The sequence below is a fragment of the Dama dama genome, chromosome 11, assembly GCF_033118175.1.
Source record: "Dama dama isolate Ldn47 chromosome 11, ASM3311817v1, whole genome shotgun sequence".
Lineage (NCBI taxonomy): Eukaryota > Metazoa > Chordata > Mammalia > Artiodactyla > Cervidae > Dama > Dama dama.
In genome coordinates, this window is record NC_083691.1 from 20,049,549 (window position 1) to 20,064,555 (window position 15,007).

Genomic DNA, 15,007 nt, shown 5'->3' on the forward strand with positions numbered 1-15,007 from the left:
GCTCCCAGCCTCCAGAGCTGTGGACCATATATTTCTGTCGTTTAAGCCTCTCAGCTTGTAGTATTTTGTTACGGCAGCTCAAGCAAACCAATATGCGCCCCCCCACCTCACATTTTGGGAGAATTTAAGTGAGCTGAGTTTAAGCATTTAATAGGCTGGAGAAGTATTTGCTCCACAGAGAGTGCTAACAATGTAAACTGAGTTATACTTTACAGATTTTTATCAAATAAACTTGATGTACAGAAAGACATGCAGAAACCCTTTCATATGGAAACAAGCGGTAAGCTAACAAGTGACTCTGTACTGCTTGACACACACAAATGGGAGCTGCTAAAGGCTCCAGCCAACTCTTACTCTGTGGTATTTTGACTGCGCTGCTGTGATGGAGGTGAAGAGAGGAACCTGTGCTTAGGCAGGAAATGAAGGAGATGGTGAATATATTTGTATGTGTGATGAGATGGTTGGATGGCATCACCGACTCAATGGACGTGAGTTTGAGTATGCTCCGGGAGATGGTGATGGATAGGGGGGCCTGGTGTGCTGCAGTCCATGGGGTCGCAAAGAGTCGGACACAACTGAACTGAACAGAACTGAGATAAGCAAATATACATATCTATGAAAACCTGTGAGAGGATGCATTTGGGTCTGGGTGTAGTCGTGTGAAAATATGTGTATGTTAGAAAAAGGTAGAGAAGAGTTGGATTTGCAAGAAACAGATATGGGAGTAAGGAGAATGTATGTGCTGAGGGGAGAAATGTTTGTGTGACAAGTGTGTGTGTAAGAGAGAGAAGAGAGAGAGGAAGAAAGAGAAATCTTTAGTGTTGGTGGAAAGAAACACATGTGAGACACGTATGTATGTGAAGAAGAGCCATGTGCATATTTGAAGCGTGTACACTACATGCATTTAAGGAAGCAGATATGTTTGTAAGGAATACATGCAGCACATGCAAAACATGTAAAGGGGACATGTGTGTGAGAATGTGTATGTAAGAGGGAGAGAAGAATGTGTGTGTGATTCTTCAGGATAATGCTGGTGAAAGAAAAAATATGCCCAGAAGCCATGTCTAATTGCCTTCCTGACCCCATGGCCTCCGTGAACCCGGCTTACTAAATGAGCTCAGAGATTGACAGTGCCTTTGTAAGTCTGAGGTTGGCCACCACAGTTTTTTTAGTTTGGTCCTGTTTTTGTCAACAACATTTTAAACTAGGTTGAGTCCCCTCATGTAAGAAAATATCTTGAAAATATCTTGAAATTCCAAGTTTTAGTTCAAGTTCAGTAAAGATAAAAATAAGTAGGTCAGGTTCATTTCAGGAAGAAAAAGCTAACTATTTGTATTTGTGCTCATATTTAAATCAATGAACTAGGAGCAGAGAGATGACTCATCAAGCAGGAAAAAAATACATAGCAAAAAAAAAACCCCACATTCATTGAGTGTCATTTCTTGTCTAATTCTTCATTGATAGGAGTCTTTCCATTTCTAGAGTTTATTATAGATTTAAGAAATAGGATTCAGTGGTTTCCTCAAAGTCATTATATCAATCAGCTGAGGCATGGGACATCTTCCTAAGAATTTTTCCCTAGTAGGAATCTCATATTCACTTCCATTCTTTTGGTGAATCAAATCATATTTTTGTCTTTATTAAAAGTGACTTCCTGGGGAATTCTCTGGCAGTCCTGTGGTTGGAAATCTGCCTTCCAGTGCAGGGGGTGTGGGTTTGATCTCTGGTTATGGAGCTGGCCTCCTACATGTCTCATGGCCACAAAACCAGAAAACAAACAACAGAGACAATATTGTAACTAATTCAGTGGGGACTTTAAAAACAGTCCACATCCAAAAAATTCTTTAAAACTGACTTCCTTTTTAATGTTGGTTTTCAAGGAAAGGAATGCATTTTTTTGAATGACTTTCACATAATGGTGGTTAGGCAGACAAACTATGCCCATGGGCCAAATCTGTTCTGCTATCTAGGTTTTTTTTTGGGGGGGAGGGTGTCTTTTTTTTATGACCCATGAGGTAAGAATGATCTTCACATTTTTAAAAGATTATACTTTAAATGGTTATATAAGTACTTATATAATCAAATAGTGTGAATTTTGCCTCCTGGCTGGCCTAAAGCCTAAAATATTTCCTTTAATCCTTCAATAAAAGGTTTCCTGACCTTGTCCTGTAGAATTTTATTTGTTTGATAAAATTTAAGCTGTCAAAATGCAAGAGAAAAAAAGTAAGTGTAGTGATTATTTCGTTTAGCAATTGCACTAAGTAATCTACACCATAGACTCAGCATATCAGTTAAGATTAACATAGTTATTCTACACATGTTTTTATTGCAGTGGTTGAAAAACAGTGCATTCCCTAGAAACACAAATGCAGTCGAGAATGTTCATTGCAGTTGTTTCTTTTCGTTTCTTTGTGTGTGTGTGTGTGTGTGTGTGTGTGTGTGTGTGTGTGTGGTCATGTGGTAAATGGCATCTTAGTTTCTCAACCAGGGATTGAACCTGGGGCACCCTGCAGTAGAAGCGTGGAATCTTAACCACTGAACTGCCAGGGAAGTCCCACAGCAATCTTATTTCTAATCATGAAAAACTGATCAACTTAAACATTGATCAACAGAAAAATGTCTATACAAGCCAAGCCATTCATGCAATGGAACGCTATTCAGTAGTTAAAATGAATAGCCTAGGGTTATATGTATGACAGGCTTCCTAGGTGGTGCAGGGGTCAAGAATCTGCCTGTCAAGTAGAAGTTGTGGGTGTGATCCCTGGGTGGGGAAAATCCCCTGGAGGAGGGCATGGCAACCCACTCCAGTATTCTGGCCTGGGAAATCCCATGGACAGAAGCACCTGGTGGGCTAGAGTGCACAGGGCTGCAAAGAGTTGGATATATCTTAGTGACTGAACAACAACATTTGTATGATGAGATGGCTCTTAAGCATAACATTGAGTGAAACAGCATAAAACAAACCGACTGGGTTACATGACGAAATGCAGAACATAACACACAGAAAGCTGTAAAACTGGTAAACATGTTCTATTTGAACACATGTATATGTAGTAACATGAACACGTGCATATGTAGTAATGGTATGAAAACATTGATTTAAAAAATTTTTTTAATTTATTTTTATTAGTTGGAGGCTAATTACTTTACAATATTGTAGTGGGTTTTGTCATACATTGACATGAATCAGCCATGGATTTACATGTATTCCCCATCCTGATCCCCCCTCCCACCTCCCTCTCTACCCGTTCCCTCTGGGTCTTCCCAGTGCACCAGGCCCGAGCACTTGTCCCATGCATCCAACCTGGGCTGGTGATCTGTTTCACCCTAGATAATATACGTGTTTCGATGCTGTTCTCTCGAAACATCCCACCCTTGCCTTCTCCCACAGAGTCCAAAAGTCTGTTCTGTACATCTGTGTTTTTCTGTTTTTGCATATAAGGTATCTTTCTGTTTTGCATATAGGGTATCATTACCATCTTTCTAAATCCCATATATATGTGTTAGTATGCTGTAATGTTCTCATTTGGGGAAATCGCAGGGGTCAGCACATCCGGAGTGCAATGGATAAGCCTCGCCCTGGGAAAACCACCTTCATGATCATGGTATCTCCCCTGCCAGGTAAGTATGATAAGATGTTTTAAAGGAATGCTGGGGGTGTTAATTCGGGAGAGAACTGGGATCACGGAGGGCTGTCCAGAGGCTTTAACTGTATTGTGATATTTATTTCTTAGGAGAAAATCTGAATTAAGTATGGCAAGAGGTTAGGATTAGCTGGTTCTTGGGCACACACGGAGGGGCTGACGAACTTACTCTCTCTAGTGTGCCTCTGAAATATGTCATAATGAGAAAAGTGATGGTACCATCAACCAGAGGACAGGAAATCTACAGAGATTAAGGCAGTATTTTTACCCAGAACCTGTTGAGTGCTGGCACTGGCTGCCGGCCAGACCCTCATTCCCTCATGTAATGATTCAGTTCAGTGAACTGTGACTGTGTTCCCCATCCTCAAGGACAGCATCAGACTGGCCCAAGGCCACAGTGGGAGTCATAGGGATGAGCGCCCCTGAGGTTTCAGAGCTGGTCTTTGACTCTACCTCTGTGCCAGGCACGCAGGTTTCTGAAATCACAGGGGCCCCTCTTTTGGCTTCGAAAGATAAAAGAAATCTGGAGCTTTACCCCTGTGCTCATCCCTCGGGCAACCTCAGCACCAGCCTCCCCGAGAGGTCTGCAAAGATTTCTTGGAGGTTCGTGGCTTCCTTCCTTCATTTCATTCATTCTACCCGACCCTGGGGCCAGGGAAGGTTCCACCCGCAAGTGCCTGGCATTCCAGAAGCCTTCTCTTCTGCTGGCCTCAGACAGGCTCCCTGGTGGGCCGCTGGCGGTTGGGAACCCTAGTCCTCCATGCCATGCTTCGAGCCGTTGGCAGAAAGAAGGGCGCGGGAAGCCGGTACCGCGGGCGCCCGACCGACGAGGCCCTCCGCCGGGCTCAGTCCGGGGGGGCCGGGGTCCTTGGTGGGGAGCCTTTGGGAAGCCTGGGCTCCGCTCCTGCCGCCTCCCAGACTTGCCTGGTCGCCTCGCCACTGGGCGCCTGGGTCCCAAGCGACAAAACGACCTGTGTTCTCCCAACGTCTGTCCAGGCTCTCGTCCCAACTCAGCCTCCGGGGGCCGAAGGGGCTCCCAGTGTGGCCCCGCGGGACGGTGGGCGGTGTGCTGGGGGCGGAACGGGGAAGCTGCCGGAGGACTCCCCGGGGGAGATCGGAGAAGAAAGCCGGCGGCGCCCCCTCGTCCGCTGCCGGGCCCGGCAGGTGGGAAGGTCGGACTTCGGTGACGAGGGCGCAGGGGCAGGGCGAGGGGACCCGGCCCGGGCTGGGGGCGCCGCGTCCTCGGCGGGGCGAGGACCCGGATCGGCGGTCGGGGGCCGAGCTCGGCTCCGGCCCTCGAACCTCCTCCCCTCGCCGGACACCTCCCCGCTCCATCCACGGCACCGCCCTCGCCGCTACCCTTCCCCAGCGGGGTCCCGGGGGCGGCCGAGCCCACCGCCGGCCCTCCTCCGCGGTCGGCCGGAAGACCTGGAGAAGCGGACTCCGGGGGCGGCGGGGGGTCAGGGGTCAGTCCCTGGCGCTGGCCGCGCTCCGCAGATCCGGGCTTTGCCGCGCGCCCCCCGGCCGGCCGAGCCCGGGAGCTGGGGAGTGAGCGCGCGGGCGGCTGGGCCAGCCCTCCGACGGCGGCGGGCGCACCGGAGCGGGGCCGCGGCGGCGCGAGGACAAAGGGCCGCGGTAAGAGCTGCCGCGCGCCGGCACCGGGGCGAGCGGGGGAACCGCTCGCCGCCCAGCGCCCGGGGGAAGAGCCGGCGGGGGTACGGGAGGGTGGACCCGGGCACTTTTCCTGCCCCGATTGCCGGGAGGCTGCGGAAGTGTCGGGGTTCAGCCCCGAGGGCGCGTGGGGATGTGGGTGCGTGCGCGTGTGTGAGTGTGTGTGTGAGAGGGATCGGCCAGGGTTAGAGTTGTATGGATTTGGAGCGCGCGCTGAGCGCGCGGCACAGGGTCCGCGCTCTGTAGGTGAGAGCTGATAAAAATGACACTGATGGTGCTGATCACTATTTTGAGGGTGTGCACACGTGCATGCATACGTGTCCACGCCTCTGTGTTTGGAGAAGCTGGAGCCGGAGGTGGCGGCTCTAACTTCCCAGCACTTGGGACGCGGCAGAAAATGGGGCTTCTTTCCAAAACCGCCCTGGAACCCTCCTGGAGGGGCTCCGATCCTTGAAAAGCCTGGTTGAGAAGTGGGGAGCGCTTTGGGGTCTTGGGAACAAAGGCTGCTTCCCTGAAGTCCAAGAAGGTGTGTGTGCGTGTGCGTGTGCGTGTGTGTGTGGCCACCAGGGCGCCAGGCGGGGTGGAGGCGATGGTCATTCATGGAGAAGGATGTTGGGCCATTTTGCTGTCAAAGCCTCTTTTGATCCCTGGTCTTGAAGGCCAGCAAAAAAGAGGAACTACTTAATTTGTGTACTGAAGCTTTGTTTAATAAACTTTGCTTATAGAGGTAAGTGTTACTCAGGACTTGGAAGATTTCTTTAGTATCTCTTTTAAACCATGTGCAAATTTGATTTGTTAAAAACTTTTATTCCTACTGAGAGCATTTTAATACTGCTGTGTTAGATCTGGGGGAAGGGTAGAGGTCTGGGAGGGTTCTGACCTTCATCTGACATAAACCAGTTGTTTTAACTTCACCTGGTTTGCAACATTTTGTAGGAAAACGTTATTGGAAGTTTTAAAGGCCAGTTAGACTCCTACCCCTGACTTAGAATGTCTTAAATCTCTGGGCAGATTTGAATTCCTTATATCCAATTTAGAGCACTGCTTCTAGAGCACTGTTTTGGGTTTGCTCAGAAAAGTTTATTTCTAGGAAATGAAAACCGAATTAAAAATGTGAGACAATTAAATGAAACACAGGTGATTAGCTGTCTCTAGGAGACTTTTCATACCGAAATCTGGTTGACTTAAAGTTTGTATTTGTGGTCTGTGACATTCTCCATCCCCCACAGCAGTGGATGAGGTGGGCTGCTGTTCATTCTAGAACAAGTTTTTTTTTAATGGAAGTGTAGTTGACGTACAATATTATGTAAATTTCAGGTGTACAATATAGTGATTCATAATTTTAAAGGTTATACTCCATGTATAGTCATTATAAAGTATTGGGTATGTTACCTGTATTGCACAATATATCCTTGTGGCTTTTTTTATACCTAAGAGTTTGTGCCTCTTCATTCCCTACACTTCACCCGTTCCTCATCATTCTTTCCCACTGGTAACCACTAGTTTGTTCTCAGTATCTGTGAAGCTGCTTCTTGTTTGTTATATTCACTAGTTTGTTGTATTTTGTAGAGTTCACATATAAGTGATGTTATACTGTATTTGTCTTTGACTTATTTCACTAGCGTAATACTCTCTAAGTCCTTCCATGTCACTGCCAATGGCAATATTTCATTCTTTTTATGGCTGAGTAATACTCTACATCTTCTGTATCTGTTCATCTATTGACAGACACTTAGGTTGCTTCCATGTCTTGGCTGTTGTAAATATGCTGCTATGAACACTGGGTACACGTAGCTTTTAGAATTAGTGTTTTTTGGAAGAAGTATTCTTTAAAGGGTAAGAAGTAAGTTCAGGTTGAAATTGAAATTCCTTCTTAGCCTTTTTTTGTTACTGCTTAACAAATGGCTTATCTGTGGTTTAAGATGTTTTTAGCTAATGAAAAGAGCTACTTGCACCAATGCCTATAATCTTTTACTGGGTGGGTAATTTGAAGCTACACTTTAATATCTGTATTTTTGCCTTGTTATTTTTAATAGGAGTGTTTATAATCTAGAGTCTGTCTAAAGATTTCTGTGCTTAGTATGAAGTTGATTACGCATTCATTTAGTAAGCAATTGGCTGAACTTTTATGGTATTATAGATGTTCAGTTTACTACTACCGTTTTAATTGACATTAGAAACCCCCATTTTAAGAAATTTGTGTCTAGTTTGTGGATTCAAAATTTGAATTAGTTGGCAATTCCAGAATGTTCAGAGGCAATCTCAAAGTAGAGCTAATTAGTGTTGAGAAAATTCAGAATGAAAAGAAGACAAACTATAATTTAAAGAGAGAGGCAGGCTCCCCGCACCCTGCTCCATGACCAAGCATAGTCCTCACGATTGAATGGGACCAGGATATTTAAACAAAGACTGTGGTATGGATGCTTCATGCTTTAAGCGGGGAAAGGGAGCTTGCTTTTAATAATCCACATTTCCCTGTCCAGCATGCTTCAGTGGTTCTGTTCTGTTTTCCCTAGGAAGCCTCTAAGGCTTTTGTGGGGGTAACTGACTATTAGGGCTGGCTGAGGGTAGTGCATAGAACCCTGGCCTGGACATTCCAGAGGGTCCAAGGACTTCCAAACCCTTCAAAAGACTCCAGTTAATCTTTGCACTTTGTACTGTGCTTAATGGGCAGACTTGTCTTTTAGGTTCAGTTTCTGAGTATACAGCTAAATTATAGTACTTTAGCTAATTACCCTTTAAAAAACAATAGAATGAGGAAGACCATTGTAGAAGTTATATTTGTGACATAAAATTGAAAAACCTGCAGAAGAGTTTAAAAAAAAGAAGGAAGTCTGAAATCTACGATCCAGATATAATTACTGCTAATTCTTTGGTGTGTTTTTTCTGGTCTTAAAATTAAGTTCTCTATGCTTCTGAACATTGGCCAAGATTATGTATATATATATATATATCCACATAAGAGAATACAAAATTGTAATTTAAAATAACATAAATGAAATAATAAGTGTAATCCATGCCATTTTGTCATTATTATGAATATGGCTTAGTTGGTAAAGTGTCTGTCTGCAATGCAGAAGACCTGAGTTCAGTCCCTGGATCAGGAAGATCCCCTGGAGAAGGAAATGGCAACCCACTCCAATATTCTTGCCTGGAGAATTCCATGGACAGAGGAACCTGGTGGCTATAGTCCATGGGGTCACAAAGAGTTGGACACAACTGAGTGACTGACTAACACTTTAACTTTTTGTTATGAATATATTTATTATTTCATTGATATTGTCATTTAAAATCACAATTTTGTATTCTTTTGTGTGGATAAATTATATATTATTTAGCAGACTCTTGGGCTTTTCCTTTTATTTGTGCTTTTGATATTCTTTCCATCTTGATAAAACATAATTGATTGATGGTAATATATATTTCTGAAACTTGACCGCCTGTGTGTGTGTGTGTGTGTGTGTGTGTGTGTGTGTGTGTGTGTGTGCGCGCGCGCGCGCGCGCACTGTGCATGTGCTCTGTTAGATCCTTAGAAGATGGCAAAAAAGTTTAACTTCAAGGATATATAGTGGGAAAGGATGCAGTTTTGTCTTAGTCTTTTCAATCTCTTACTCCCTCTTATTTATCTTTTATGCCATTTATTTGTCTCTGTAACACAATGATTTGCATTTTCTTTACCCCACCAAATTATGAACTTGAGGACAGCAATTTGTGTCTTCATTTTGTTTGACTCCCTCTAGTGGCCAGCCAAGGCCTGGCATGTCACAGATGTTCAAAATCGCCTTTTTTGGGGGAGTAATGAAATGGCAATCCACTCCAGTATTCTTGCCTGGAGAATCCTATGGACGGAGGAGCCTGGTGGGCTACAGTTCACCGGATCACAAAGAGTCGGACACGACTAAGCGACTTCACTTCACTTCACTTAATGAGAAGCCAAGTCCTTTTAAAAATGTGCAATGACAAATCTTGATCCAACTGACTCCTGTTACCTTTTTGTTGTGGAACTTCAAATGTCTATGAAAGTAGAAAGGTTGTCTAATGAACTTCTGTGTGATCTCACGCAGTTCTACAATTGTGAACACTTTGTCAATTTTGTTTTTTCTGTCTCCTCCCTTCCCACACTGCAACCCTCCTGAATTACCTTGAAGTAAATCCAAGACATTACAGCATTTCATACCTCAGTTCTCAGATTGTAGTTGCTGGACCAGCAACTCTGGCATCACCAAAGAATGTGTACAAAGTGCAGATTCTCAGGCTCCACACTCAGCGCTACTCAGAAGCTCTGGGAAGGGGGAGATTGGCCAACAATCTGAGGTTTAGCAAGCCTCCCAGGTGATTCTGATGAACAGCCATGCTTGAGAACCACGGATCTATGAAGGTAGCCAAGAGATCTATTATATAAGCTCTAAAAACCAGAAACAAATCTTCACCCACCCCCCTCACACACACACAGAAGCAAAAACCTGCTGGAAATTGTGCATTTACCCATCACTGAGTTTGATAACTCATTCTTATGTCAGTTTCTCCTGTTTGTTCAGAGTGATCTTAACCGTGGGGTGACTGTGAGATCTTTTGTTGATCAGGAACTCTGATTGATAGTCATAGTTCTTGACTCAAAAAGATTTGCAAAGGAAATTATCAGATAAAATCTTTCTGAACTGAGGTATATGTAGGCAATTTTCATTTCAAAAAATAAGAAAAGGTCGAAAACCACTTCGTGGGACACACCAGATTTGCAATTCCATATTTCTTCGATTGATGTCTTAGCTCCCCCCGTGGCACATGGTAAGTGCTGTGAAGTACCAAGTCTGCCTTGCTCACCGTCCTGCTCCAGCACCCAGCACAATGGCTGGCCCACAGTATGTGCTCAGTAAATATTTGAGGAATGAGTGAGCTTTGTTCTTTAGGGAACTTACAGAACTCTGCACAGAGCCAAGCCTGATACTGGTAGCAACAATTGGAGAACTATTAAGGGTTCTATTTTGAGGTCTTGACTACAGTGTAGGAGGAGAATTTGAGCCAAAAGGTCAGTTAGTTTCAAATCTGTCAAATGAAAGTATTTATTACGTCCTTAGCAATATCTTCTGGAGAGATGAGATGTATGGAGGGCAACACAAGAGCAGAGTAAAACAAGGAGCTCATGCACATAAGAGTATTTCACTGGTTCATAACTACCTTGCATTCCAGTGCTTTCAGGCACAAGAATTAGCTGAATAATATTAAATAATAATCATTATAGCCACTACAATCCTTGGGCATCTACCAGGTAAAAAATACTTTAAGGAAATTACCTAAATATCTGTTCCTGGATATGAACTAATTGGTACATTTTGAAATTTTGTATTTTAGCAAAATAAATTAAAAACTCATTGATGTCTTCATTTGTAAAAATTAAAAACAAGGTTAGAAAGTTGGTTCCAAAATTTTTAAATCTGTTGGCATTGGTTGTCTGTAAAGGTAACAGGTGTTTCAGCAACAAAATCCTATCAATTATTTAATACATAGGCTTTCCTGGTGGCTCAGTGATAAAGAACCCACCTGCCAATGCAGGAAACATGAGTTTGATCCCTGGGTTGGGAAGATCTCCTAGAGAAGGAAATGGCAACCCACTCCAGTATTCTTGCCTGGGAAATCCCATGGACAGAGGAGCCTGATGGGCTGCAGTCCATGGGGTCACAAAAGAGTAGGAGATGACTTAGTAACTAAATCACAACAACATTTAATATATAAATATTTATCAAGTAGATATTTTGTGCCAAGTACTGGTCTAAGTGCTGAAGATACAGTAGAGAACAAAAGAGGTGATTCCTGCCCTCATGGAACTTACATTTTAGCGGTAAGACTGGCAGTGGACCTCTGTGCTGTGATTTTCATTTTCATAGAAGATATGCTAAAGATGCTGTTACTTAAGATCACAAGGTGGCCACATATAAGCTATAATATGTTGCAATCCATGGAGACTAGGCAGAGAGGTGTGGGATGCCCATTCTTTCTTCATGATGCATTTCCTGCTGTATGTGACACATACATTGGGGCTGGTGGGTGCCAGGGTCAATGCATTACCAAGGCTTTAAGTACTTATGATTTTTAAAGTAAGAGGTACATAATAGAAAAGATCCAGTATTTCCTTCTTGCACTGCCCTGTAATAGCTTGGGCTGTCATAACAAAATGCCATAAACTGAGTAGCTTAAACAGCAGAAATTTATTTCTCACAATGCTGGTGGCTAGAAACTCAAGATCAAAATTCTGCTTGATTTGGTTTCTGGTGAAAGCTTTCTGCCTGGCTTGCAGGTGGCCAACTTCTTGCTGTGTTCTCACATGGTCATTCATCCCCTCCTCTTCGAGGGTGGAAAGAGGGTCCTCTGCTGTCTTTTCTAATAAGGACACTAACCCTATTGATCAGGGCCCCACCCTTATGACCTCACTTCACCTTAATTACCTCCTTTTAGACTCTTTCTTCAAATTCAGCCACACTGAGAGGCAGGGCTTTCATATATGAATTTTAGGGGGATGCAAGTCTTCAGTCTAGGGCACACTCCAAAGATTGCCCCCTCAGGTGAGCAGGCTTAATTTTGGAATCTGCAGCTTTAGGGTTGGTTTGCAATTGCACACAGGGTCTCCCAGCACTGGTTTGGAGGGCTTAGAGGAGGAGTGGGACTCTTATTCTGTAGCAGGTAGGGCCGGAACACATAGAGGTGACTCTATTGTTGTCAGTGATTTTTTTTTGTGCCTGGCACAGACTGAGTGTGTATACCCTTGTGCAGCCCAGGGCAGGGTACTTAGCTGTAGATGTTTGTGGCTTGGTAGGTAGTTTTGGACTGGAAACAGCACACAAAAATTGCTTGCTTCAGAAAGCAAGCACTCCTGGGTTGGAACCATCTGATGAATTCCCTGCCGCACTAATAAGATTTCCCACCATCATTCATACATTTCTTAAAGGTACTGGTTTATTTTAATGTTGAAGGCACACATACAGACCATCCTTTACAAAGGTTTCTGATTCATGGTCTCTGCTTCTGGCCTGAGAAATGATTCTGTGCCTCTGCTTCCCACTTGACATTCTTGTTTTCTGTTAGACTTGAATGTGACTCTATTTAGGAGTAACATATCAGGAGACCCATCTGGGCCTTCAATTTACTAGGACTTCTTTGCTCTGTAGAATCTATCGTTTCTATGTTTTAGATTGAGAAGCTACTACAAAACTGGCCAGTTGAAAAAGTGGGACCAGATCCTCAAACTCAATCTCCTAGGTGGTGAGGGCTGATCTGTGTGCTTTTCTGTGCATTTCTTTTCACCCACATTCACTCTGAAAGTGATTCTACAGATGGCCATCCTGTTGCATTTCTTTTGCAGTTTGACACCCAAAGGTGATCCTGTGTGTCAGGGATTAGAAACAAAAAAATGAAAGCCCAAAGAATGACCCTGGGAACTGATTCGAGTAGCTAATTCTGGCACATCTCGTAAAATTAAAAATTAAATACCTTTTAGTTGCTCAAAGACATTAAGAAAACAGAAACAGGGTCCAGCAGAGTTAGTCACCCTCCTTCTGTGCTCCATTGAGTTTGGGTGTATTACCACATTGTAAGAGTTTCACAAGAGTTTTATGTGGCTCTTCTGGCCGGGTTCAGGGTTGGACTGATAGTGCCCATGAGGTGTAGTATTGTCATTCTCATTTTATACGTGGGAAAACCAAGTCCAGAAACTTGGTTCAGGAACTTGATCCAGGTTATATAGAGGTAAGATGCTGTACCGAGATTTGATACACATCTATCTGACCACAAAGCTATACAACTGTGAAGCCAGATCTTAGCACCAAAAGAAGAGAAATGTTTTGTTCATTCTGTCATCTGTTCAGACCATCATCTGTTTCAAGTTAATTTCTACTTGGACTTTTCATTTGTCTATCATTCAGCGCCCCTTTCTTGGCCCCAGGGCTGGTCAGAGGAACAGCCATATTTCAGGATAAACATTCTGCCTTTTTCCTTTCTAGCATCTCCCTTGTTTCTTTCTGAGAACTTGCGTTTTTTCATAGGCTTTTGTGGGGGTCCAAAAAAAATCTTTATTTGGCCTTTTCTTTTTTTTTTTTCCTCATATAATTTTATTGGCCTTTTCTTTTACTAAGATTTTTGTTGGTTTTGCTAGAGAATTAGGCATTATGATTTCTGTAGCTTCCATAAACCATAATGGAAAAGAAATGAAAAAGAATGTATATCTGTATAACTAAGTCACCTTGCTGTACCGCAGAAATTAACACTGTTAATTAAATATACTTGAATAAAATAAATGTGAAAAGGTAATTTATTCCTTTTTATTAGTGAGTTGTACTCCAAGCTCTGGACTTACCACAGTGTAACCATTAACCTGTTAAAGAATATCCAAATTGTTTCTGGTTTGGGGCTATTATGAGTAAAGCTTGCATTGACATTTGTCCACAAGGTTTTGTGTAAACATAAGTTTTGATTTCTGTGGGACAAATATCCAAGAGTGCAATGACTAGTTCTTATGCTAGTTACAGGTTTAATTTTATAAGAAACTGCAAAACAGTTTTCTAGAATAGATATACAATTTCCCACCAGCAATGTGTAAATATCTAGTTTCTCTGTACCCTTGGCAACACTTGGTATTGTCACTTTTTATTTTAGACATCTGATGGTTGTGTAGTGATATCTTATTATGGATTTAATTTGTATTTACCTATTGGCTAATGATGCTGAACATGTTTTCATGACTTACATGCTTTCTATTTATCCTCCTTGGCAAAATGGCTGTTTATGTCTTTTGCCCATTTCCTAACTGGATTTTTAAAACTGTTCAGTTAGGGAGTTAAAAAATGTGACAGGTGCTAGTCTTTTGTTGGATATGTGGTTTGCAAATACTTTCTTCTCTTCTGTAGCTTATCTTTTAATTTTCTCAACAGGATCTTTTGCAGAACAAAAACTTTTAAATTTTGATGAAGTCCAGTATATCAACTTATCATTTTAAGGATTGTGCTTTTAGTATCAAATATAAAAACTTTTTGCCTAGACCTGGATCATGAAGATTTTAAACTGTTTTCTTGCTTTTTTTTCCCTGTAAGTTTTTCCCTATAAGTTTTTTAAAAGTTTTATAAGTTTTTTTCCCTATTTGTTTTATGTGTAGGTCTGTGATCCAGTCTGAGCTGATTTTGGTATAGAAGTTAAAGTTTAGGTTAAGATTCACTTCTTTGCCTCTGATATCTAATTATTCCAGTGCCACTCGTTGAAAAGGCTGTCTTCCATTGAATTGCTTTTGCATTAATTTCTTTTCAGAATTGGTGCTTTTTACTATCAAGGCAAATATATTGGGCCACGTAAGTGCCTACGGTTTGTACAATAAATTTGAGATGCTCCTGTCGCTAATTACAGTCAGGAGATCTATAAGGAGGGTGCAGCTTAGGGACCCTGAGAGTCAGGACTTGATGGCAGTTGGGGGGAATAAGAGGCTGGGGAACTCTGGGTGGGAGACTGAGTTCCTCTGAAGTTTTTTTTGCTGGCGTGCAGCTGGGCAGCTTCCTCTTCCAGGCAGGGGTGGTGACACTGGGTGTTCTGGGTCAGGCTGGGGCAGGCTGACCTGCGGGTGGAGTTGACCTTCTGGAAGGCTTGGGCATGACCGGGTTAGGTTCCCACTTCATCTCTTCCGTCAGTCGCAGCCCTGCCTGAGCTCCGGTGATCTC

At 43.1% G+C, this 15,007-nt stretch overlaps 1 pseudogene; it reads right to left on the bottom strand.

Moving 5' to 3' along the window:
• Positions 1–3,502: 3,502 nt before the first annotated feature.
• On the bottom strand, positions 3,503–3,629 carry LOC133065751 (U1 spliceosomal RNA; annotated as a pseudogene).
• Positions 3,630–15,007: the final 11,378 nt, after the last annotated feature.